The 27,596-nt window shown below is 41.9% G+C and overlaps 1 long non-coding RNA gene across 2 annotated transcripts; it reads left to right on the forward strand.

Moving 5' to 3' along the window:
- The first annotated feature begins 103 nt into the window (after positions 1-103).
- Positions 104-27,524, forward strand: LOC134630943 (uncharacterized). Of its 2 annotated transcripts, none has more exons than XR_010094328.1 (3): positions 104-922; positions 11,852-11,914; positions 27,348-27,524. It is a non-coding gene; the product is annotated as an uncharacterized LOC134630943 (long non-coding RNA). The 2 variants fall into 2 exon arrangements; XR_010094329.1 differs by lacking the exon at positions 104-922 and adding an exon at positions 11,070-11,155.
- The last annotated feature ends 72 nt before the right edge of the window (positions 27,525-27,596 follow it).

Consider the following 27,596-nt stretch of genomic DNA (forward strand, 5'->3'; position numbering starts at 1 on the left):
CTGAGTTTTCTAAACCGGCTTTCTGAAACAGGGCCCTGAGCTTTAATTATGTTTACATTTTGATTTCTAAAAGACAATATACTAGTTATATAAGAAAAAAAGTGCTAAGTTTGATGAAAATAAGTTGTATTCCAAAACTGACGGATCATTTAAAGTATGAGAAACCTGTAATGAGGTTTTGAGCTGAATCTTTGCGTTGTGGGGCAGATTTTTGCAGTTTTTGCTGGTTTTTTGAACATGTTGTTTGAGGAATTGGTTGACTTTAATTTCTGTATAGAGTGCAGCAGAGATGAAATGTTTTGTTCAGAAAATATTGTTCTCAAATTAACAACTTTTTGTTTTGTTCTCTTACACATTTTCACTAAAGGTGCAGTGCTAACATTTATGCTATAAAAGAACTACACCAGAGTAATAAGACTTGAACTTCACTGTAAGAGCCAAAGGGAATGTTTAGGTTTTCTTTATTTGTTATGGTGGCACTTTAGATTTTCCCCGCACCTCAGATAATTGCATCCTGGGGTCGCACGTTATTTACCTGACGTTCTCAACACGGAGGTTGGGGGAGTGGTTTGGTTGCAAACTTTTCTGCTGACCGTCATTTTAGCACGTCAGTTAATACATTTGTACATTTGTTTTGAATCAAAGCGCAAAGTTTGTTGTTTTGTTTTAAAATAAATACGCAAACACAAATGGGACTAAGTGGCTCATTGGAGACACGTCACACATCCACATTTGCGGATGGAAGTCCCAACATTCAAATGTGTTTTATCGCATGCATCAGAACAATGAAGAGGATTTGTGGATATACGTTTTGGAGTCACGAAGCTTTCAGATAGTCGGACGCTGTTCTCAAAGGAGTTATTGGAAACGTCACCGCCACAGTGACACGAAAAAGATTGACGCAACATACACATCAGAAGCGGTAGGACACGCAGATTCACTCGGTGTATTATTGAATGTTTTGAACACAGTTTGTGTCACCGCTTGTCCATTGGGTACATTGGTTTGCGTTGTGTGCTTGCATGTGCTTGATTTGGCAAGCTGGAGGAAGCTGGTCTGATTTTGACAGCTTGTGACGCTGTGGATACTGCGCATTGTTTGCACGTAAGAAAAGCATTGGATATGATCGATCTTTCAAGCTGTGGAATATAATATTGTGTTTGCTGCATGTGAGAAAGTGACAATTAGTGAAACATAAGAAGCCACATGAACTGGAAGAAAAAAAAGATCTGCAAAACTGACGGGTAAATCACGTGCTTATAAAATGGAAACCACAGAAAGAGCGAAAACCTCAGGTTAATATCACGCGTTAACCCTTGAATTTTGTTAAAGAACTACGGTTGCCCTGAGAGGCCAAACGGCCCGCAACTTAAGAAAACACAGAAACCACCCGCAATAAGAAAAACGCCGCAAAAACGCAAAACGCAACTGAAATGGGGGGAAAAAAATTCCAAAAGCACAAGGGAAGTGTTTCTGGGGAGACAATAACCCGACGGAGCAGTTGCAGGAACCAAAATATGCCAAGAATTGCGCTGGGAGACATTTAAAAGAAGTGGAGGATCTATCGGTTTTGTGAGGGGGAAAAAAGATGAGAGGTAAGTGGGTTAGCCTAAAAATCCGTCATCAGTATTATATGAATCTTGATAAAACACATCTACCATGTTTTGGATTCCTGCAACTGGTCTGTTGGGTTATTGCTTTTGGAAACCGTAACGAAAGAAAGGGTCACCGTAAAGAACTGATTAAAAAAAAAAAAGAAGCAAAAGCTGTGCAGTTCAAATTGGAAAAACTGAATGATTTGTATCAAAATGCTGAAGCAGTTCATGATCCATTCATTTTACTGATTCCGGAAGATGAACAAGACACTCATGTTGACTGTTTGGGACGCATCACAAAATGTAATTGTTAGAGTGAATTGTTAAATGTTTGTCATTTTTATTCTTACCATTTGTACTTTAACTGTGTGTTGAAAGGAATTCTTTTGTTCTCCCCTCCCCAGATTCTCGAGGTTCTGAGTGGGGGGCTGTAGTGTTTTATCACAGGCAAACATCCTTGTGAAGGTCTGATGTGGTAAAACTGCCTGCCCTTTGTATGGCTTCACTGTGTTATCTAGGGTGAACCATAGATTGGGTGTGGGGAGGTTACCCTCTTTATGACCTAGGATGTTGTTCCTGCTTTATGACCCTTTTGGTCAGCAGTACACACACACACACACACACTTACAAAACCACAGGCAAGGTACTCTTTGTGTGTATGTATACATCATATGTTAATGACCCTATGCATATTCAAGTAACCTCAATAAAAGGAGTGCTATGGGGAACCTGGCTGAGAGTCTGATGGAGGTCAAGTAGGTGGAACGACACTTGGCTCCAGGCAGGCCTCCCTCATGCATGAGTAACACAAAGAACGTTGCCTACTTCGTGTCTTGCTTGCTGTGTAATCACATTGCCTTTAACGTTCCAGCGAATAGGTTTAAGCTACAAACCTACCATTAATTGGTCCTTCGAGCCGGATCCCTGGAGTCGACATTCACCGAGGGGAGAGGAGACACGCTGAAAGACCGACGTCAGCCAGGAAGTTCCTGTGGATTAGCTGTCTGTCTTTCTTCCTCGATGAATGACGATCGGCGGGATCCGAGGCTGATATTACACGCTAAGCAACGCCAAGTAAGTTGGAAGAGTTGACTGGGTTAGTGTCCCAGAACTGGGTTAGGGTCCCGAGAGAGAGGTTTTGGTAAAATCGCCCAAGGACCCAAGCGTCCGGTGAGTGTCCGGTTTTGAAATCGCCCTGGGTTTGTGTCCCGAGCGTCCCTTCACTGGGTTTTGAGTCGCGCGACTGGGTTAGGGTCCCAGAAGAGTGTTGCTGTGTTTGTGTGAATGCTGCGGAGCAGGCGGTCTGTGACACGGTTGTTGTTGTTATCATGGGTTCCCGAGCAAGTAAGACTGCCTCACAGGGAGATGACACATTCATGCAAGAATTCACTCCCGGCAGCGCGAGCCATTTATATTCTCATAATTGTCATGAGCATAAACTTGTCGCGGGAGAATCTCAAAAGTTAGAAGTTTTCAGGAAAACAGCAGCCTTGAAGAGCGTGTGGAGAAGGCCAGCCCACATCAGCAACAGTTAAGCTATGCTCTGGTGAATGGCTTCCCCCACCCCTTGCTGACACAAAATGTTTAGATGATTTCCCTGATCAACAACAGCCTGTGCTCCAGACCATTACTTTAACCAGTTGTTAAAAGCAATCTGCATTAAGCTTAGGGTTGCTCAAAGTCAGTACAATGACATATGAGATGAAGTAAAATAGATAAATATTTTACCTAATTACGTGCATAGAGGCACTTGTCCTGTTTGAAAACTGTCATCCTAATATGAGCCGTTGTTGAGATATAGAGCACACCTGTGAAAACAACTAGTATGCTGAACCCTGTGTGAAACAGCTGACACCTACATGATGGAGAAGCTGAGTTGAATATGAAAATGTAAGTCTTTGCCACTGTGGGCAAAGCACGCAACCACTGTGTGAGGTTGCGTTGCTGTCTCGTCTGAGCTGATGAGCAAGCTACACATTATCAGATCAGGAGCTGGCTGAGAACTCATCAAAGAGAGAGAAACAGAATTATGATAACTCGAGTATGTAGCGTATCCGTGAGTTCAGCTTCGCAGCAGTTTTCCTGGATCTTGACTCATGTGTGTAGAGTGTTCATAGCATCAGCATCATGTTCTTGTTTATTTGCTTTGTTGGGTTGAAAAATAATTAAATAAACTTGTGATCATACTTATGGATCACCATGGCACATATCATCAGCCATATGTTTCATTTATGCAGATGAAAAAGTGAGTGTGAATGTGCCTGACGTCACAGTGTGTGTGTGTGTGCGTTGTGTAAACGTAATTGTCTCCAATTGTGAGAGCGGTGATTCTGCAGTTCACCAGCTAGTGTAAAGAAAGGAAGAGTAAAAAAAGAGACAAAATCTACATTGTAGATGAAAAATCATAGGAAAAAGGTTTTGTGTTTATTAGCCAAGAACAACTACAATCTCATTTTCTGCTTTAAGAAAGGAGAGTTCTGTGTGTTGGTTAAGCAGGGATGATAATAATAATGGAAATGTCTTAGTTTTGTCACTTTCAGATGAAAAGCAGACCTGGATCAGTTTTCCACATGCAGCAGTCGGAATAAAGTTATAGTTTGACATCATTGGAAACATTCAGGCCAATTTCTGCAATTTCTGGCTAACTTATGTACAGCACCATGTGTTCCTCATCCTCACAAGTGAGCTCTCACTCCTCCCTGAAGACAAGGAATGCAGTTCCAAAGAGCAATAACATGGCAGATAAAGAGAGAGCAGCAAAGTCCTGAGCAAAGAGACCCAGCAAGCAGCAGCAGTGTGGACAAACAGCATCGGAGAAGAAGAGCAAACCCATCATCCTGACTGATTGATGAATGACACTGTGTTTCCAACAAGCTGCAAAGTTCACTGTGCATGTGAAGAGAACGTTTGAGGAGAACTGAGGAGACTGTTGGAGGTTGACATTTGACACTTTCGGAGTAAAATGGCAAGAAGAGACAGTGGAACACAGGGCAAAGCTGAAGAAGAACTGCCGGCTGTTGGACTGTTGAAGTGGGAGAAGACAACAGAGTGAGAGTAAGTAAGGACACAGAGGAAAGCTGTTGTTTAATGTGGGAAATCAAAATTTGGGTTAGCAAACCTGGCTGCTGACTACTGACTGCTTAAGTTGGAAAATTGTGAAGGGATCTGAAACACTGCAAGAAGAAACATATACAAAATCACACACACAAGCAGAACATGCATTAACCCTACTAACACAAACACAAGAGAGCTCATGAAGATTAGACACCATCTTGAGCATGTGAGTCTGTTTATCATCTTGTCCAAGTCACTTCGTGTGATGCAAAGACCAGTGGACTCATAGCACATTAGTTGAAAATGATCAATTAATAGCAGAGAAGTGTGTAGGAAAGGCAGCTTTAAGAACATGCCCTGCTGGAGATGTAGCTCCACAGACACATTGATTAAACCTGCCTAATAACAAACATACATGCAATGAAAATCAGCTTGTTATCTCTCATCAGTGTTAAAATAGTATAAATTTAACAGAGACTTGTTATCAAATGCTGAATTTACCCAATGCTGACAGTTAACTCTCTAGGTTACAGGACAACAGTTTAATTTTTGTGGGAAACAAGATTCTGGTTTGACCAACCAGTGATCAGACAATAAATTTAGTTGTTCATTTAGTAAATTGGGAGATGCTTTCTGCCTGATTGATGCAGCACAAGTAATTTACTGTATGAGGGAAATTCTATTTTTGTGATAATATTTTGAACATGCATTTCTGTTGTCCTGTCATCTTAGTGGGTTAATAGCTGATATGCAAATTAGTTGATCGTTCTTAGATTAATGAAAGGTGACTGAATTCTAGCACGAGTGAATGGGAAGTGTTGGAGTTTGTAAGAATGGAGACTCTAAAACACTGAGTTTCCTGTTGTGATGTGCGAGTGAATCCTGCACCCAGATACACAATTCTGAATACATAAGAACAAACTTCTTTTGTAAAATGCATGACAACATGTCACATGTTTTATGATGATGGGGAAAAAAAGGAAAACTAAAAAGGAAAACTAAATGAGATCTTTGGCCTAAATGAGTAAAAAAGTACAGATTAAATTCATAGCTAATAAGACATTAGGCTTATGTTGTGTGTTGTGTGGCTGATGGTTGGTTTGAAGTTTATCTTGCTGATGATTTTTCTTTTGTTGTGAAGTTGAGCCTGCCAATTAGTATGATGGTTTGATAAATCATGCTAATCGTATGATTTACCCTCCTGTGATGAGGAGCGTGTGTCATGACTGAACGAGGCCTTTTTATTTTGATACTTTCACAGTGCACTGAAAGTTTTGTTTGATAATCTCTGTTTGAGCAGATCTGCACGACTGGAACAAAAGCACTATACGACATGTCGAGGAAACCGTTGCAAACTGTTGACTTTCTCCAAAAAATTAAAATGGGCTCAGGAGAAAGTCACTTATCTGAGACAATTAGAAAATAAGTTCCTGTCCAAAAGGATTCAACGAGAAAATCCAGTCTAAATTCTTTTCTTTTTGAAATGACGTCATTTTGCTGAGAAGTGGAAATGAAAATGCGACAATAATTTCCACCGTCAGCAAAGAAAGAATGAATGAATGCGTGAATGAATGTGTGAGAGAAAATAAATTGACTGACTGGTAAAAGCGGACAGAAGCTGACAGACTGACTGACATCGCTGTGCGAAGTTAACCCCCACCTGACAAAGGTGCAGATGAATCTATGTGTGTTGTTAATGTTGTTTTTTCTAAGAGTGCATGTAGAGGATTCAGCAGAGACGGACAAGTAACATGAGAAAGCAAATGAGAGATGCAGTGTTTATGTAATAGTTTAATATGGGGCTCATTAGCTGGCCACTACTGAGCTCCTAGTGATAGCTAAGTGGAGTGACTTTGCTTAAGGGAAGTCACCGATTACATTAATGTTAACTGAGTACATGGGATGATCCATGTCCGAGGCAAATTATGCCAATAATTGCAGTTTATTGATTTGAGAAAACCTGCACATGGTACTTGTCCTGTTGATGTTGACTGCTTTATTACTCTTATTATACAATTGTTTATAAGCGTGAAGGTTGATTTGACTTCTAGATCTTGTTTTCCAGGCCATGATGGTGTGTATGCAGGCTCCTGGCGGAGCCGGATTTTAAGCAAACCTAATATGCAAAACACACTAACATCTTTTTATTGCAGGGTTACGAGGCTGCTCCAGAGGAGACGCCCTGATGTTGCCTGGGACATGATCTAGCTGACCTTTTTCTTTCAGACAGGAATCTAGGTTTGATGAGTTGACTCATGGGAGTGTCCATGCGTCAAGAGGAGGGGTCCAGAATTATAGAGTTACATGAAACTATCTTGCAGCAGTTAGAGTATTGCTGAAAGGAATCTCCTGAGAAATCTTCTGAGGCCCAGTGAGATGCAACCCATTCCAGGCATAGCTGACAGTCCAGGCAGTGGTTGAGGTCAAAGGTCGAGCTGTTTGGGACCCATCATGAGATCAGACTTTGGAGCCACAGCAAGGACCACGAAGCTGCGTTGGAATGAGAGCTGTGCCAAGGGGGCTTTCCAGAGGCCAACAGAGGAGATTGTGGACGACAGACGGGCACCTGAAGGATGAGGGGAGTGTGCCAAGCTCCATCGACAGCGCAGGCGGAGTCCAAGGATGGCATCATGATTCTGTGAAAAGCACAGGAACCAGGAGCTATGGAGGTGATGACAGCAGTTTCCTATGAACATCACCTAATGCTGTGTCACTGTACTGTGCATACGATAGCACACTGAAGACTGCTGGGATCATAACAGCAGTAAGATAACTGGATCCAGCACCCTTTCCACAGAGGGTTTTCCTGCAGAGGATGGACAATGGAGGATATGTATCCCCCACAGGACAAGGAGGCCTGAAGTGAGGTGATGGGGGTTGGTAGAGGCCATAAATCTAGAGTGTTGACGAGGTCTGCAGCTTTGAAGATGAGACCCATGTTGACAAACAACAAACTCAACTGGTATGTTTGAATGTCTATTCTACATACATTTGGACTCTGGTCCTATGGACAGTGATGGGAACATCTGGAAGAGACAATTATGACGCCCTATAGAGCTTAAACCACTCTACAGAGAGACATGCTATTTACATGTCTTGCGGAGGAGCACCACCAAGCTGGAGTGTTTTTGAAGTGTTGCTTTCTTATTTTAACTATTAAAGTAACAATTCATTTGTTTGCTTATGTATAGGATGCATTTTACCATGTATAAGATCACTGTTAACTAAAATGATTTCTGATACATTTGTTAATTATGTACTTTTACAACAATATGAAATGACTGAAATGAATGACATGACAGAGGCCTGTGTATGAATGACGCCTGCACTGGAAATGTTAAGCAAGAGGTGCATGGCTGAGAATATACTACATAGGAATAATTTGGAGCATAAAAATCACAAAACAGGAGGGAAATGTTAGAGTGAATTGTTAAATGTTTGTCATTTTTATTCTTACCATTTGTACTTTAACTGTGTGTTGAAAGGAATTCTTTTGTTCTCCCCTCCCCAGATTCTCGAGGTTCTGAGTGGGGGGCTGTAGTGTTTTATCACAGGCAAACATCCTTGTGAAGGTCTGATGTGGTAAAACTGCCTGCCCTTTGTATGGCTTCACTGTGTTATCTAGGGTGAACCATAGATTGGGTGTGGGGAGGTTACCCTCTTTATGACCTAGGATGTTGTTCCTGCTTTATGACCCTTTTGGTCAGCAGTACACACACACACACACACACACACACACACACACACACACACACACACACACACACACACACACACACACACACACACACACACACACACACACACACACACACGCACTTACAAAACCACAGGCAAGGTACTCTTTGTGTGTATGTATACATCATATGTTAATGACCCTATGCATATTCAAGTAACCTCAATAAAAGGAGTGCTATGGGGAACCTGGCTGAGAGTCTGATGGAGGTCAAGTAGGTGGAACGACACTTGGCTCCAGGCAGGCCTCCCTCATGCATGAGTAACACAAAGAACGTTGCCTACTTCGTGTCTTGCTTGCTGTGTAATCACATTGCCTTTAACGTTCCAGCGAATAGGTTTAAGCTACAAACCTACCAGTAATAATGATTTTGTTTGACAGCGGGAGCAACTGGAGCTGGAAACAAATATAGCTGCCACGGTTGCAAAAATGAAAGTACTTGGAGACTCAAAAGGATCCAGCATTAAAAGTAAACTTACCAAAATATGTGATGGTATGGAGTCTTATTTTGAAAAGGGACAAAAGGTAACTAATACATTGAATACTAGTCCTGATGATCCTGTACATGAAAAGCAACATGTGCATATCTTTAAGGAGCATAATGTTGCAGATTGACACGCTCTTAACTGGAGGCAAAGTTCCAAATTAACCACAGACTTTTTCTGAAGATCCCTTGACATAGCAGTCAAACATTAGAAATTCACATGAAAATAAAAGTGTGTGTGTGGTAAGACTTGACTGAAGTGGCCAAAGAAGTGCAGGAGAAAAATGCTGTCCAGTGTAGCAAGTGATTTATTCACCAATTAAATCAACGGATTTAAGGTCAAACTGCACACAGCTAAACTGACCTGTTTTGTTTTTTTATTCCTGAACACCTGCGTTCATCTGCTTAAATAGTCAATTCACCCTGGACTATTCCATTAGGGCAGGTAAGGCAAACATATTCTCCGACCTATACTGCTACTCTTCCTAGCAATAAAACTCTACGGTATACTCTAGACATCTTACAACAAATCCTGTTTCTCTACTAACACTCTAAAATCAGCTTTATTAAATTACAGGGATTCTCCCCCTTCTTCTCCTGGTCTCTTCCTGTGACCTCAGATTAACCAGGAAGCTATAAATGCAGGAAGTAAAACAATATTTCCTCCTTTTGTTCCTAGAACACAGGTAGGTGAGTTCAAACAAAACCAATTAACAGTTAAAATAAATACATGTTAACTTAACAAACTTGTAGGAATTGATTTAAACCAAGATGTTATGTTACATAATCTGTAAAAAAGCAAAACATAAACAAACCCGGGATAGTAGATGTTTGCCTATTGCAGACTACATATGAAATATGGTTAAATCAAAACAAGAATGTTAACTAAGAATATGGACAAGTGGTGTTCTTACCCACTTTGTCACAATGTTCTCAAGTTTCTAGTCATGAAGAAGAATGTTACATCTTATCTGTCACAAGTAAGCAAAATGAACCCACTGCTTGATTAATCCAACAGCATGATTTTTCTTCATTACCTAAAAAGGAGAGCCCAGTTTTTGATGGTGATCTACTTCAGTACCTGTCATGGTCTGGGTGTGTTTGTGTGCCAGTGTTTTGTTTTTTTTCTTTTTTTCTTTCATTGAGCCGGCAGTTTCCCTCTGGGAGGATCCACAGTGTCCCTGCTAATTGCTCTCACCTGTGGGTAATAAAGCTGTCGAATTATAAGGCCAGCGCTCTCAACTTCGCTTTGCCAGATTCGCAGCTAACCACAGTTAATGCAGGCCACTGTTGTGTTTTGTAAACGTCATAGTAAATTACCTTGCCCTTGTACCTGCATGCCTCAACATCAGGAGTTTTGGATTTCTTACCACTCATCCGGATCACTCTCCCCTCCACGCTGCTGATCCACCTGCGACAAGGAAGCAGTTTACAGGAACTTTCAGAGCCAATATCTGCCAGCATTCTTCTGGAACCATACCTGAACTTGGTTACTCTTGTTTCAGTGACTCTGACCCTTGCCCAGGACCCTCCATCCAGTCTGACTCTCCCTTTGGCCCCCAAATCGCAGAACTGCAGTTTCATTAATTGAAATCTCACTTATTGTTTGCTTAGCTCAGATTGATTGCATAAGTGCTCCATAGTTTTGGCTTTGTTCACGGCACAAGTGTAAACTCGCTGCTTAGTTCACAGTTGAATAGCCTTGTTGCATTCACTTGTTTTCTAAATAAACTTTGTCACTTAAACGTTCCCTGTGCTCCATCTGCATCCTGCATTGGAGTCCTTTTCTCTCGGGTCGGCTACGACTGTGACGCAGACTTTTATTAAATGATTTGAACACAACATTGAAAGCAGAAATAAAACCCTAGAGGTTTTCTTTATTATTTAGAACAATACACAAAAGGACAACCAAGAGAACCTGTGAGGAGTTGCCTACACATGACTTCAGAAGCAGGATTCAGAAAGTCTTTGTTACAGCAGCATTTTGGCAGCATCATTGGCTGTTTCTCGTATACGAGGAAGACCAACTGGTCAAAAGTTACCAGTACTTTTTATGCAAAAATGCTGATAAACTCAATTTATTTGAGTTGTCTTAATTTAGAAAATACTAAGTAAGCCGGAAGTTTTGCTTCTCACTGCGGAAGGATGAAAGATGTGTTTTGAAAATGCCAGGTCACTACCGTCCTTCTCCCTCGCGGATCAGTCCGCATGTTCATAGTGCCAGCATTTGTTATGGAATATGTTGATCAAACCTGGAGAAGCGTCAGCTCAAGATGTTATCATCGGGTGAGAAAGCCGAGAAAGACAAAGCTGATTCTGATGCGTCGGGTCCGCTCTGTGTTACGTCTTTGTGTGGAATCCGTGTGCCTGCTCTCATTTGCTGTTTGGTGGTTGTGGAAATAGTTTTGTGAGCTTTAAGGCACCGAAAGCGCTTTACAATGCCATTATTCATTTACGCTCACATTCACACACTGGTGGAGGCAAGCTACGGTTGTAGCCACAGCTGCTCTGGGGCAGACTGACAGAAGCGAGGCTGCCATATCCCTCTGGCCAACACCAGTAGGCGGTAGGGTAAAGTGTCTTGCCCAAGGACACAACGACCAGGACAGAGGCCGGGGATCGAACCGGCGACCTTCCGGTTACAGGTGCCCTTCCCAACCCCCTGAGCCACGGTCGCCCGTGATTGCACAGCCATTAAGGATGAAATCAGTTTCTGAAAAATGTTCTGTTTTTTTCTCCCTCTGCTTGCTTCTTACTGTCTTTGAGGCTCGGGACCAGCACTCCTGTTGTTGGACAAAAAGAAATCAACTCAGTGGTAAGTATTTTGGTTTTCCAATACATTAGCAACTGTCAGTGAGATTTATATTAATCAGGCTGAACTTTAATCATACTTTAGATCAGCCTGTTTTACTTATTGTTTAATTTTGCTATGGTTTGGGAAAGTTGTTTCTTTACTGATCTTTTCCTGTCTTCTGTTATTAGACTTGAGATATGACTGCACTATGCTGTTGCTGTGACTCCAGTTAATTCTACAAGACATGCTGTGTAAGTAAACAAACAACAACAGTTTGGTCTGCATTTCTTGAAAGATCACATCCCCCAAACTTAGTTTAGAGGGTTTACACTGTATATAGTGAAGTCTGCAAGTTTTCTAACAGCAAAATTTGTTTTGTGCCCAAATCATTTTGCACATCATTAGAATGAAAGTTATTGGCCATGTTTGCATAGACCTTTTTAAAATGATGCTTTCATGACATTATTGTGTGTTGAGAAAATATATTTTACTGTTATTTTATCATTGCATCAGAATCATATGTAATAAGCATTACATTAAAGCATTTATTGAAGCTATTGACATTACATTAAAGTTTGGATGACAGTGACTGTTATAACCTCATGTTAATCTTCTATTTACAGGTGTTAGTATAATCATATAATCTTTCATTGCAGGTGTAACCATGATCATCTTTATACATATTGCCCCCTGGTGCTTATTATGGAGTTGTGCTCAAGTCAGTAAGGGTTAAAAGCTACAGTCAGCGGGATGTCTGACTGATCTATTGAGGGAAGTGGCTCAGAGCGTAGAAGGCCGCACACGCTTACAAAACACATATACCATGTTATGCATCATTATCCTTTATTCATTTATATTCTTTTATTAAGCTTTGAGTAGTGGCATTTGATTAGAACATTTATTCAACATATTAGCTGTATGGTTTCAGTTAGGTTATTCCACATATGAAGAGTTGGCCTCTGTCCTTACAGACAGAGTGAATGCTGAGGTCGAGGCACACACGCACACACACAAGCAGTAGTTAAACTCATGTGAAGGGGAGAGTTCAAATATTTAGAAAACAGTTTGCAAGGCCTTGTAGCTGTTTGACTGTGCTTGCAGGAGAGACTGTTTGTTCCAGGGGATAAGCAGAGTTAGAAGATTACTGGGAAGGATCTGGCCTCGGGAAGAGGAAGATGTTCTTTTAATTAGAGATGGCACGATACCACTTTTTTATGTCCGATACCGATACCGATATCATAAATTTGGATATCTGCCGATACCGATATTAATCCGATATAGTGTGTTTTTTAATCAATAAAACTGTTTTTTTAATATCTTGCTGCATTTTGTATAAGTTCATACTCAAGTTTAAATAAACAACAACACTAAAGCTATTCTGTTATACCTGTATGTAAAAAATACACTGCACCCAAAATATTTCATAGTTCAGCAATACTGATCAATCTAATAAACTTAAACCTACTCCATCCTTCCTATTCTGGTATTTTAAAGAGTACTTAGCAGAAATATTAAGCAACCTAACTAATAGGGTTGCAAACTCCCATGAAAAAAAAAAAAAAAGGGAACCACCCCCCACCTCATGATGCTTAATCAACGTAATCAACTTTAATTTGATGCAGTGTGGAAAAAAAAATGCACAGAAATAAATTATTTTTCAAGAATAATTAAATAGATTCAACATCTTTCTTCTACAGAATTGCAGACTGCACAGATGGTATCTTCCCAAAGGAAAAAGTACTATAGCTTACTAGGGTATATTAGACTTAACAGTTACTATATACAGTAATGGACTTCTACACATTTTACATCAGATTAAAACTTTGGGTGTAAGATTCAGATAATTATTTATTAAAAGCTAGACATTTTAAATGAGAATAAGAAAGAAAAGTATGTCTTTGTGCCCCCTTTTCCCTGTTAATGCCCTATCGGCCCCCCTGGCTAAACTTTGCTAGATCCGCCCCTGCACAGTTACCAGCCGTCAGCTACGTACAAAGGATCCTGGTCTAGAAAGTAATATTAAATAAATTCTAACGACAGCTTATCAAGGTTAAACGTGCTGCTGTTGTTCAGCCGCTGGTTTCCTCTTTCTGGTGCAAAGTGAGCCAAAAACAAAGAAGAGAGACGGACTCGCGACAGAAAAGCCGATCAGCTGATCATTAAGCAGTTTCATGAAGTAGCGGCAGGAGAGGGAGGGAGAGAGAGGCAGTCGCTCCATATATCGGTTGTTAAGCTTAACGTAGGTACGCTTTACAAACATTCAGAGATGAACTTACACACTTGCTTTACTTCTCTCTGGGATAACTTCCTCGGAGATGAAATGCTGGTTTGCTAGCGAGGCTACAAATACACACAGCCGCTCTATCACGTGAGCACACTGCTCCGACATGCTACGGTTATGAGCCGAGTTACGCCGTGTCGCAAGTTTTGTGAGGTGCTTTTTTGATATTTAATGGATCGGATTACATTTTTTATTTCTCACCGATATCCGATCCAGCAATTTACGTCAGTATCGGACCGATACCGATACGTAATATCGGATCGGTCCATCTCTACTTTTAATGTGTTAAAAGTTGTCAACATTGATTGTATTGTACCTACTTTACGCATGAGGGGGCGTTCTAATACCCTGAGGTTCATAAAAACTATTGTTGTGTGGTTTTCGGTGAGAGATCGATGCTGTCGGCGCAGTATTCATCTCCCACACGTGTGCATTAAAATCATCGTTTTGACTTGACCCGGCTGGACCAGTGTTGTTATTTTGGTTTTCCTCTTGTATCCATCCCCAATATTTTGAACTCATAACAGTTATGGGGGCTCGTCCTGAGGTATTGGGGTGGAAGTTGAATCTGGAGGCTTGGACGGTCCGAGGTGGTCGAACGGACAGGCGCGAGCCAGTGAGCTGAAGTGAGTGGGCAGACTGGTCACATCTAAAAGGTGAGGCACTACCTGTTGATTTATTCCGAAGTGTGCCAAATTGGACATTGACAAAATTAAAAGTCTGCTCACTGAAATTACTGGTAAAGGTCTGTTTTGATTTTGGTGAAAACCTCATGAGAAGTGTATTGTTGTGAATATGTGATTAATGGCTGTGGTTGGCATATTGTGATGCAAAGCTGGATGTTTTAGAGTTTGAAAATGCTTTTGATTCAAGTAATGTATACATGATGATACAAAAGGTTGAGTTTCTTTTTCTCTCAGCTTGAAAACACATAGATAGATATTTTTGATAAATCAAGTTACCGTTTGGCTTTAGTATAATGTATGGTGTATTTAGAGTATGAGCTATCTTGATACAGAGAAAGTGGAGTTTGCCATCGTGGAGGATTGAATGATGTTCTGCCTCTGTGGTCAACTCCAGACACAGGCTTTAAGCAGTCATGAGCTGCTACGTTCACACTGCAGGTCTTAATGCTCAATTCCGATTTTTTGATCAAATCCGATTTTTTTGTCTGCTTGTTCACACTACACATAAAATGCGACAGCAAACGCTCTCCAGTGTGAATGCTCAAAGCGGCCCGCATGCGCAAAAGAAGATGTCACACACAAGGTGCTGTTTAGACCCAGAGCAAACAATATTGTTTGACTGATGGCCCTTAAAATAAAGACTTCGGACTTTACGTTTCACAATTTTTGCTTTAAGTTATTTTGTTATTTACATAATAATGTATATAACCTAATAATTATCCTTATTGCTGTTTTAGAGGAGCGGTGCTTCAAAGGATAGCTGCAGATTACTGTCAGATTCTGCAGATTATACAGTACAAATAAAATGTTCACGTTTCTCCAACGTTGTCTTCCCAACAGTTTCACTAACATCTACACTGGATGGCCAGGAAGCGTTCGCGATGTCCTATCGGGCGCTTCTCCGGCGCTGATAATCGGCGTCTGTCTTGTGTCAGTGACGTAAAAGACGGATTTAATGCGACCTGACCGTTCACACAGCAGTCGCTTTCTAAAACATCGGATACGTATCGGATTCAGTACCACTTACGAAAGTGACCCAGATCGGATTTGAAAATATCGGATTTGTGCCGTTCACACTGTCATACCATGATCGGATACGGGTCGCATAGGGTCGAAAAAATCGGATTTGATGCGCTTTCGCCTGCAGTGTGAACGTAGCCTAATGAGCGTGACAGAGCAATAAGCTTAAACAAAGTACATTTGGTGAATCTCTCTGATAAAAAAAATCTATGAGCACGCAATAAAGTGGACTTGTTAGGGGCAGTTTAACATAAGTCTGGTGAAAAGTTTAAATTGATTTGTACTTACAGACAGACTTTAAAGAAAATTGTATTTGTAATGATAAAATCATAAAATGATTTGGATCATGTTTGCGGTGTGAAGCATGATTTTATAAGATCTTTAAGTGGTTATTGTTTTAGTTGAATAATATAAGCATTTACATTTAATTTACTTTACTGTTTGGTTCTATCATTATATAGGGTGTGATTAAGCATGAATTTCACCACTATATGTGGTGTAGCAACTTAATTTTGTGTAGATAAAGGGCATGCTTATTTCAGGGCCGTGCCAAATTGAAATTTCACCTATAGGGGATTTTCTTTACATGAATTGCATTTGTCTCAGTGAGTATGAATAAAGGATTAAATACAGTGAATTCTTGAGGGTGTGTGTGTTTCTAGGGGTAATACTGGTTTTATACATTGATATTGAGGAGCGGATGATTGTGGCTAAGTGTGCGGATAGATACCGTGAAGACAACTTTGCAGCTGCTGGGTGTGAGTAGCTGTGTGTGTGTGTGACAGGAACTCTGCATGCCCATAAAAGGCAACTGCCAGACTGTGTGGAGTATGCACCCAGACAGAGAGAGAGTAAAATCTAGGTAGATGAAGTGAATGGCGGTTTTCAGAAATGGAATACTAATTGAATGTTTTAGTGTGTTAATACAGGTGGATTTCTCTCAACCTGGAAACCTGAGTACAGCGAAAAAGGATAGATTAACAGGATTAGGACGACAGACTGGCTCAAAATTTTACAGCCTTGACCTCTTACTTGGTCCCCACCCTGAGAAGAAGCTTAAAAGACATCTTCTCATCCGGTTATCGGTTACCATCACTGGAAATTTTCAGGCAAGTTTTTGGCTAAATTGTTGTTAGCACCATGTGTCCCTGAATCTCACGAGCAAGCCCTAACTCCTGGCTGAAGACAAGGAATGCTGTTATTTAAGGTGGGAAATCAAAAGTTGGGAAACAAAATAAAAACACACACACAACCAGAGAAATGTATGAGAAAGGCACTTGTTAGAGGAATGCCTTGCTGGAGAAGCAAGTTAAAATAACCCACCTACAAACGCACACACATGCAATGAAGAAACAGCTTACACTCATGAACATGTGAAGATTTTCCAGCAAGGTTAAAGCAGCGAAAATGAACAGACACCTGTTGTTTTAATGATGAAGTTTATCCACTACTAACAAATAAACTCTCTGGGTTGCAGGACAACAACTTAACTTCAAAAAGAAAGATACTGGTATGACCAACCAGTGTTGAAACAACAGATTTAGTGGTTAAGAGTCAAATTGTGAGATGTTTTCTGCTGATTGAATAATATAAGTGATTACTGAAGGAAGGAAATTGCTTTTTGGGCTTTTAAACACGATCCTAAGAATTTTAACATGTACCTGTGTTGTCCTGTCAACTTGGTGGGTTGATTATACGGTGAGAAAAAACAAAAGGGTGAGAGAAGGCTGACACAGGGCCTGGCCCGGTGTTTCTCCCCTCTCTGAATAACACAGCCAAAACAACATCATTTTCCTGTTCGTCTGTTTTTGTTTTGTTTTGTTTTATCTCTTTATGTTTAATTGCAGGCTGCGTTGCCAGCCCGGAAAGCCGAGGCTGACCTGGACTCCTGCTCTCCCCTCTGCCATCTTTGATGTGACCCTGACCAAACGCTGCAGCAGCTGGACCCACAACAACAACCTGAAAATGTAAACAGTGCTGCAGGAAAGCGATCTCATGCAGCAGAGACGGAGCGCGTTAAACCCAAGGCTCGTTTCACTACACGGGGGAGATTTTGAGACAGCTTCAGCTGACAGAGCTGTGACGAGACGCCCATTAAGCCCGGATGAAAGGTGAGGCCGAGCAACAGAATGCTGACCTTAACAACTCTGCATTAACACTGTGCAGGACAGTGATGGACCAACACGGCAGCAAAAAAGGCGTGCCAGAGACAGGAGGAGTAACTGAGGTCAGGAGGCACCTCAGAACGGACAAAAGCACAAGAAGAAAATAAGCTGAAGGCACAGGTGTCGGGGCTCAGCCAGGAGCTGACCTCTGAGAAGAGCCGGACAGCAGAGGTGCAGAAGTCCGTGGAGCAAAGCAAGGAAAACATCAATAAACTTCAATCTGACGTGTACGGAAAAGACTCTGAGGTTTCTGTCCTCAGTAAGAGCTCAAGGCATCAGAGCAGAAACTGAGCATGGCTCAGGAGGAGCTGGACAAGGAGAAGATGCAGGTTTCACCTGCGGTGAACATGGACACTGGAGAAAAGCACTGCCTGATTTGGGGCCAGAACCAGGACAGACTGAACTTTGAACAGCAGCAAGGGTGGCGAACAGGCTGAAATGGAGGAGGGCAGGACCCCAGGGCACGCTTCAGGCCGTGGTTTACCCAAGACACCAGAACAGGAAAGTGATGAACACACAAACACACACATATATATACACTGACTCAGAATGAAGAGAAACACACACATGAACACATGTGCACTCGTTGATTGAGTGAGAAATGACACACACACATACACACACACAACCACACACCTGAATCGAAATGCTGAGGCATTAGAAGTGATACATACACATGCACACGCTTGTGCAATGAAGAGTGATGCGCACACACACATGCGCTGATGCAATGAAGAATGCTTTGCTAACAAATGCTTATGCTGATACGCAAAAAAAAAAAGAAAAAATGCTGCACACAAACATCCAAACACAGAATCTGTCACAACAACAAGAAGCCATTGATTGTTTATTGGTAAATGCGTTTCATGTCACCCAGAGGGCATTTGTGTAGATTTAAGGGACAGGGTCTAAAGCAGTTTGGTTATGAAAACAATGTCTGTTTATGGCTCAGGGCCTCGACTGAATTGTTTACTGTGCTTCACACAGCCTGTGTGGTACAGAGTGAAAATGTTGAATTAACGGTGTGAGTTTTATTTCAGAGCACCACATGTTGGTGATGGAGACTTAATTAAAGCAGGAACACACTGGAAGAAAAAAAGAAGGTCCTGGGTTCAAGTCCACAGTCTGGCTAGTTTGCAGTGGTTTCTCTTTGGGTATTCTGGTTTCCTGCCACAGGTAGAAGTCATGCAGTTATTAGAGCTAGGTTAATTGATGATTCTAAATTACCAGTGAATGTAAGTGTAAATGGTTGTTTGTTTTTATGTGATAAACTGGCGAGCCGTCCCCGCCTAGTAACCTATCTCTTCAGGGTTGTTTCCCAGCCCTCCTGCAACCAGGATAAAGATAGGAGGATGGTAGTTGTTGTAGGCCCATTCAATTTTTATGGTAACCGGGACCTAGACTTTGTTAAACAGTATGTGATATGAAGACAACATGTAGTATTTAAGTGACCGAGTAGTATTTATATAAGTGTTATTGAATAGTGTTGAAATAAATTGACAGAATTGTGAAGGATTGAAATATTCCAAGAGCTCAACTTACTTGATCTGAATATGTTTCAATCATGTTCTATGAACACAAAAGGCACAGGTTTACTGAATATGGAAAAGTTGTGTTGATTTAACTCAGTTGTTTAAGTTTCTGCCAATACAAAATATTTGTGTGCAACCGGTGTCCACTATTGAATCAAGTAAATCCAACATGTTTTTCAGTGCAAAAGGAGTTATGGTACCTGTATTCCTACACGATATTGTCCGTGGAGTTAGGAGAACTTTGTGGTGAAGTTTTGGTTAATTTTTGGGTTTTGCTTAACACTAGGTCGATTTTTATGAGTGAGGTTTGGGTTGTTTTCTTTCTCTCTTTTTTTTTTTTTTTTTTTTTTTTTTTTTTTTTTAAAACCTGTCCCGTTTGGTTCTTTTGCCATCAGAATTGTTGTCTAAAGGCGAAGAAAGATGCCCAACGGATTTACTTTACCAAATGGACCATCCCAGCCTTGCCGTAATGGTCCATTTGATTTACCTTTTATTGTTTATTTTATTTTATTTTATTATTATTTTTTTTTTAACTTGCTAGATACGGGACAGGGGAAAAGAAAAGGGAGAAAGAAAGAGGGGGGAAAAAAGCAAAACAAAACAAAACAAAAAAAAAAAACAGCGGAGAAGAGGGACGGGGATAAAGGGCAAAAAACAAAAACCAACAAAATAAGCAGACAAAAAATACATATATCGATCACCTGGATCACCTGTTGAGAAAGAAAAAAGAAAACAAGCAGAAGAAAACGAGAGTAATAGAATAAACAACATCACAATGATATATGGGAATATAACACTAAATACTTAATATTAAACATTATTGTGCAGCACGTAAGATCGACAGCGCACAGTGTGCTTTGAGGTAGGAGCCAAAAAGGGTGTAGTTTGTGTGTGTGATCACCTGTGTGTACACCTGTGAGCATGAGCGCGCTTGTATTTAAAAGGTTCCTTAATGTAATGATCTGCTAGAGGGTGTGGGGGGCCACAGTCCCATCCTCCAGGGCATGAAGCAGGTATGGAGGAGATCAAAACTCCAGACATCCAGAGGCCCCCAGAACACAAGAGACCAAGGAAGACCAACAGAGGGGCAGCCGCGCCACTGTCCCAGAAAGAGCTGAGGAGAGTCCCAGATGAGGGGTCACCCAGCAGCCGCGGAGCAGAAGCCAGGGGGGGTTGCAGTGACGTGCCCGTGAGCTCCGCCGGCAGCCAGCTGTGCCTGAGTGACCGAGCCCCAGGCCGAGAGGCCGAAGGCACCCCACCCCCGAAGTGGCCCGAGCGAGCCCCAGGTTCCAGGCCCGGATAAGCAGCCACCAAGGAGTGAGCCGGTGTGTACCCGGACGCCCACCCCCGGACACAAAGAACCACCAACGCATCGATGTCTGAGGGCGTCTGCCACCGGCAGGGGAAGTGGTGGGGGGAGATAGGCCTCCAAACCTTGGAGGGCCTGAGATGTCCCCAGAGAGGTGGCGTCTGATACCCAACCTGACATATAGACACAGACATACAGGCACACTCAAATACAAACATCCATTCCCACCCTCATGCTCTCATAGGCAATTACTCCACACTCAACCAACGTGGAGACAGACATAAAGAGACGCTGTACACACAATCACACTCCCCAAGCGTACTCTAAGAACCGGGTCTAGGTACCCTTGCCCCTGGAGGGGGAAAGTGCACCCAGACCCAGGTGGTGTTACCCTTTTCCCTGCAGTGGGGAGAAGCAGACTGCCCCGACTCCGCAGCAGCAGGGAGGCCCCACACACCAGACCCCAGTCGGACGGCCAACTCCTCCTCCTAGCCCCCCCGCTCCAGCAGGCCGCAGAGACCGGGGGTGTGAGAAGACTCCAAACCTCCCTCTACCCGCTCATATGTAGTGTTGATGTATATGTGTTCTAAGGTGCAATTAAAACCCAGGAGGGCATGGAGCTACCTGCCAGAGAGCAGCAGGTAAGCGCATAGCCCCTCCTGATAGCCCTCAATGTCTACGTGTATTTAAAATTGAGAGGTGGGCAACTACGCCAGGGGTGCGGTGTACACCCTGATGGTAATTTGGAGTCCGTGTTGTGAGCCCACCCCCAAGATCCTATATGTATGTGTTATGAGAGTGTGAGTAATGTGAATGTCTAAGTTGTGAGATAAAATTGAGGCAGAGGCAGCCAGAAGGGGACAGAGGGGGGGGATGCCTCCTCTGCACCCTGGTGACACACCCCTACCCCAAGGCCCTGCATGTGTGGGTGATTGTGGTGGAGCGGGAAGAGGGAGGCAGCTGGAGATGGGGAGGGAAGAAAGGGAGGGGCAAGTGACCCCTCCCTGGGGCCAGCTCCCCCGCTGACCCCAGTAGGCACCCCCATGCTCTGCAACCCGCCAGGGAAAGGGGGCCCAGGCCCATCCGGACCAGGGCCCAGTGCAGCAGCGCCGCCCGGCCCCACAGAGCCCGGGACAGCCCACCCGACCCCACTACAGAGAAAACTGCACCCACCCCATCATCCACTCATCTTCCAGACTACACAAGACAATAGACGCCCAGGCTGAGATCTTCCTCCACCTCTCCTATATCTCCCCCTCCTGCAGAGAGAATTCCTGAGGAGAGGAAAGCTCCTGCAAGATGTGACAACCTCCCCCACCAGTTGAAGAGTCCCCCAGGTGGCTCGATGCACCGGCGGCGCCCTGCGCCAGGACTGGGCCCCCATATACCCACCCGCCCACAACCCCAGCAACACACCAACCAGGACCCGAGCCCCCGAGGCCCGGCCAGGGCCCCAGCCCAGAGACGGAGCGCCCCCAGAACCTCACGCCTGTTTTCTTTCTCTAAGAGAGAGAGAGATGGGTCTATGCGTGGACATGTCTGCAACGGGCCCCAGTATTTGGTATTTTATTAGTATTTTATTGGTGACGTTTGTTTTTGCTTTTGTTACAGTGCACTGAGATAAGAAAATCTGAGAGGTGTGATCCACCGGTGGTGATATTTTGGTATTTTGAGAGTTCCTGATTTAACAAATCAGCTCTTTAATCCAGGCCTGAGAGATTGAACTTTAAAGCTCGATAAAATATTCTTACTGAAAACAGTCGCAAAGTGTTTTTCTCCATGATTAAAATGGGCTTGGGAGAACTTCACTTATATGGGACACTGATCACATGAGAAGTCCTGAGTCTATAAGGATTGCAGCGAGTCAATCCAGTCTAAAAAACAAGGAATTGTTTCCTTTAAAATGATGGCGTCATCTTGCTGGTGATGGATACTCGAATAGGTTGCGTGTGAGACTCCATTATCAGCAATATCTGGTACGAATGTGTGTGAATGTATGCATGTAACTGGACTGTGATGGACTGACTTGAGACTGAGATAAAGACTGCACCAACTTTAGGATTAATAAATGTCGACAGACAATTCACCCAGCCTGTGAGAGAAGGGTGGATGTTTTGTCTTGCCTTGTTTTTGTAGGAAGATAACAGAGACTGGAGGGGGAGAATGTAGCTTCACATGAGAGTGTGGAGCTGCGGACTTAACCGTTTGGTTGCTAATTTTGAGTTATTGATGTTTGCATTAAGAAAATTGTGTTTTATTAGTTGTGTTTCGATTAAAGTCATTACATTATATCCACCTTAAAAATGTTGGGGAATGTCAAAGGCTACAGTGAAGGAAAGGTTTGATGTTACTAATGACTGAACATGTTATTATTAACCATAGCAGGCCACTGTAAAAAGTCAATTAACGTTTATGGAGAAAAAGCCAAAACTTTAATAAAATGCATGATTATCAGGGAAATGGAAAACTTCACATTCAGAATAAGAGATATGTAATAACAAACACTGGTCCATGTGAATTAGGTTCTTTCTTGAAACGGTCAGAAATTTAAAAAGTAGAATATAACCGACAGGGCCATGTGATAGGATGTGGCGCTGCATAAGAACAAGAGCAAAGTGAAGAAAGAAAACCTATTGTGTTTCGTGTATTTTATAAAATTCCTTTTGACAAATTCAGGTGAAATGTACCACTACACTCAGAGGATCAATATGAAATCAAAATGTATGCAAATTCTGTATGAAGTACATGACTGATAACTGTTCTGTCCTGAGCTTTTGTTTCCTATAGCACCCGCTTGACCACACCAACAGCTTTTCGCCACCAAAGGAGGGCAATTGCCAATATTCGAGGGAGAAATATTATCAGTAGTGGGAAAGGTAAGCCCCGATGGGGGTGATAAAACCATAGATTTGAATTGAATTCTTATAATTAAAAACTGGGTTGTTGTTGTAAATTTAGTTTGTGTTGCATCTGATATGCGCTAACATAGAAGTCATTATACTCCACTCGTTAAAGGGGGACAGAGGACCTTAGATTTAGGAGCAAAAAAAAGCAATGGACCTCACAAAACTGGATTATGAGGTGTAGGTGATCTCTTTAAAAAAGAGATCACAAAGGGGGAATTGTAAGATTATTATATTGTGAAACTAGATGGTGAAACTATTATGTAGTTTTAGTTTGCATTGTTCTCCTGGATTAAAAGAAGGTGATAACTATTACACTTGTTTAAACTGATTTGTATTACATTGGACTGCTGATTTATTGTGCATGAATGATATTGTTTTATAATGCATTATACCGGGGAATTATAAGAAATACTGTTTTTAGAGAATTATGACCTTATTTGTCTGATTAGAAGAGAGCAGAATATACCGGAGAGGTTTTCTGCCTCATCTCATCAGGAGGAGATAAAACGGGAGCCAAGGCCGCTACTTAGGCGCCGTGTGAGAGAAAGAATGTGCATGTTTAGGCTTTTACGATGGTTTATGCTTAAAAGTGTTGAATTGTATGGAATAAAGTAATGGTCGATCAAGCATTTATACACCGAGCAGTGTCCTTCCTTTAGCCCAAAGGACCGAAAGAATTGGGAGAACTTAACAACTCAAGGTTCTTCAAATCTTGACAACAAGCATAAAATTCTCCAAAATTTAGAGACAGAACGGAGTTCTGGATAAACGTAATTTAGCGACCCACAGAAGGATGGAGGTTTGGAGTCTATAATACTGTGAAATAACATGCAATATAATGCGGACCATGTTGATTATGTTTATACTAGTGTGCAGACATTGGCTAACCTGACCAGGGAAGGCAGTAAACTGGATTGTTGAAACAGTCGGCGTTAAAGTCACCTTTCACAGTCCAGACTAGGATGGCGTTGGACATCCTCAGGGTGGAGAGAGGGGTTGGTGTGACCAAGGTATGGTTTGGCTTGTTGTATGTATATTTCAAAATGATACAGCTCTGGATAGCCCAGTTGCCAGGGCATGGACGGATGACAGACAGTATTAAAGGTGGAGAAGAAATTTTCTGGGATTGAGGATCCTCTGGGTAAGTGGTTGACTTAAACATGCATAAAATAAAAGCTATGATTTTGTTATTGACTGTTAATTGATTGATAATTGGCCACATTTACAGCTGTATTGACTTGTTATAAACACAGTCTACTTCATGTTCAAGAATTGTAATTAACAGATTGAAAATAGTGACACTAAGAGAAGAAGATGCAGTGCCACACTATCAGATGCCAGTGACGGTTGGGCTCAGTGATGAATCAGGTGAGCTGGATTCATGGCTGAATCAAGACATAGATTCCCCTGCTGTGGTCAGCGAGGGAAAACAAGGGGGAAATAAAAATTTAGAAAGGCGTTTTATATGTGAAGTTCATATTAATACAGGTTTTGTTTCTAGGCAATTCTGCGGATGCAGGCTCTGGGCGGAGCCCGGAGTGTAACAGGTCAATCATGATAACTAAATTGATTTCATTCCCTAGCACAGGAAGACAAGGCTGGAGCAACAACACGGGAGAAGAGAATTTCTGATACTTTCTGAGATATGATGTCACTAACCTTTTCTTTTAATTTTCTAGCTCGGATGAATCCGACACAAGGGATTGTGTCAAAAGGGGGGAAGTTTAACATAAAACAATGGTGTTATGAACATTTTTATGACTTTACTTGTGTGTTTAATAATGTCGGTATGGTAAAACTTAAGCTGATAATGACCTTATTGTTCCCAGAATTTTTTAGGGAGCAACTGGGAAGCATATATCAATATTTCCATGTTTGAGCGTTAATGATTTAAATAAACTGAATAGCGTTTAGAAGATAAAATGCCTGTGTTCACGAGATGCTGAGTATCACACTGGAGAGGAAACTCTGGGACGGTAGGCTAAAGGAAACACATGTTTTTTGTGAAAAGGGGGCAAATGTTAGAATTGAAATGGTTAATTTGTTTTTGCTGTCTTTGATTAAAATGAGTGGTTCTAATAATTTTCATACACACATTGCAAATGTGCTCATAATGAGTTAGCGCTCGGTCTTGAAGGTCATAAGCTTCGTTCGGCGTGATTGTCCGGACTGATATATTGTAGGTATTGGCCTTGAGTGCAGAGGGGTAAATGCAAACACGCTTACACACACATAGATTATGGTTAGAATAAGTTGCTGGGTCAGAGAGCCCTGAACATGATATTCTAAACCAAATTTGCAGTACTGAAAGAACAATGAACAATAAAGTTAGATTATGAAGATTAGGTAGGGCGGTGTTTTGGTTTTCTGTCTCTTACAGAGAAAGGCACGGACACCAGACGACGTGTCTGACGAGTGTAAGGGGGATTTCAACGGGGTAAGGGGGTGAGAACGCCTCTTTGAACACCTGAGGTTGTTGACTCATTCCTGAGCCAGAGGACGGCTTGAGAGGGTCAGAGCGAGGGCAGTGGACCTGGGAACGGTGGTTCCGGGGCCCATGATGCCATTAATGGACATGGAGGTGGCTGTGTAGGTCGAGGAGTGACACAAAACTAAGTGTGGTGACCTCTGGAGTAATCCAGAGGTCATGAGAAAATATATTTTACTGTTATTTTATCATTGCATCAGAATCATATAATAAGCATTACATTAAAGCATTTATTGAAGCTATTGACATTACATTAGTTTGGATGACAGTGATTGTTATAACCTCATGTTAATCTTCTATTTACAGGTGTTAGTATAATCATATAATCTTTCATTGCAGGTGTAACCATGATCATCTTTATACATATTGCCGCCTGGTGCTTATTATGGAGTTGTGCTCAAGTCAGTAAGGGTTAAAAGCTACAGTCAGCGGGATGTCTGACTGATATATTGAGGGAAGTGGCTCAGAGCGTAGAAGGCCGCACACGCTTACAAAACACATATACCATGTTATGCATCATTATCCTTTATTCATTTATATTCTTTTATTAAGCGTTGAGTAGTGGCATTTGATTAGAACATTTATTCAACATATTAGCTGTATGGTTTCAGTTAGGTTATTCCACATATGAAGAGTTGGCCTCTGTCCTTACAGACAGAGTGAATGCTGAGGTCGAGGCACACACGCACACACACAAGCAGTAGTTAAACTCATGTGAAGGGGAGAGTTCAAATATTTAGAAAACAGTTTGCAAGGCCTTGTAGCTGTTTGATTGTGCTTGCAGGAGAGACTGTTTGTTCCAGGGGATAAGCAGAGTTAGAAGATTACTGGGAAGGATCTGGCCTCGGGAAGAGGAAGATGTTCTTTTAATGTGTTAAAAGTTGTCAACATTGATTGTATTGTACCTACTTTACGCATGAGGGGGCGTTCTAATACCCTGAGGTTCATAAAAACTATTGTTCTGTGGTTTTCGGTGAGAGATCGATGCTGTCGGCGCGCCGTATTCATCTCCCACACGTGTGCATTAAAATCATCGTTTTGACTTGACCCGGCCGGACCAGTGTTGTTATTTTGGTTTTCCTCTTGTATCCATCCCCAATATTTTGAACTCGTAACAGTGTTGGTTGGTGGTCAGGGCTATCCAGACTGACAATTGGGACATTGAATGTCAACTCTCCAGTGGGGAGGGAGCCTGAGATTGTCTAAATTTGAGTCTGTTCTATACCAAATGCAGAAAAAAATATTTTAAGAAAGCAATTAAGTTCATGTTCCAAAAAATATGATTGTTTGCTTGCAGGACAACAGGAGAGATGGGTCCTCCGTCACAGATGGTGTGGTCAGTGAAGATGGTCGCCTGCAGGTTCAAGCTCATTGCATCTCCAACCCACATCCACTGCCACTCTACTTAAGGGAAGTTAAAGACTAGAGCAGGGCGATATGGCCAAAAATAATTATCACCATATGTATTTGAAAATTTGCGATAACGATATAACTGACAATATAATTGATGCGAGACAAAATACAACTCCACAACTAGCGCAAAAAG

The sequence above is a fragment of the Pelmatolapia mariae genome, linkage group LG7, assembly GCF_036321145.2.
Source record: "Pelmatolapia mariae isolate MD_Pm_ZW linkage group LG7, Pm_UMD_F_2, whole genome shotgun sequence".
NCBI classification, from domain to species: Eukaryota; Metazoa; Chordata; class Actinopteri; order Cichliformes; family Cichlidae; genus Pelmatolapia; species Pelmatolapia mariae.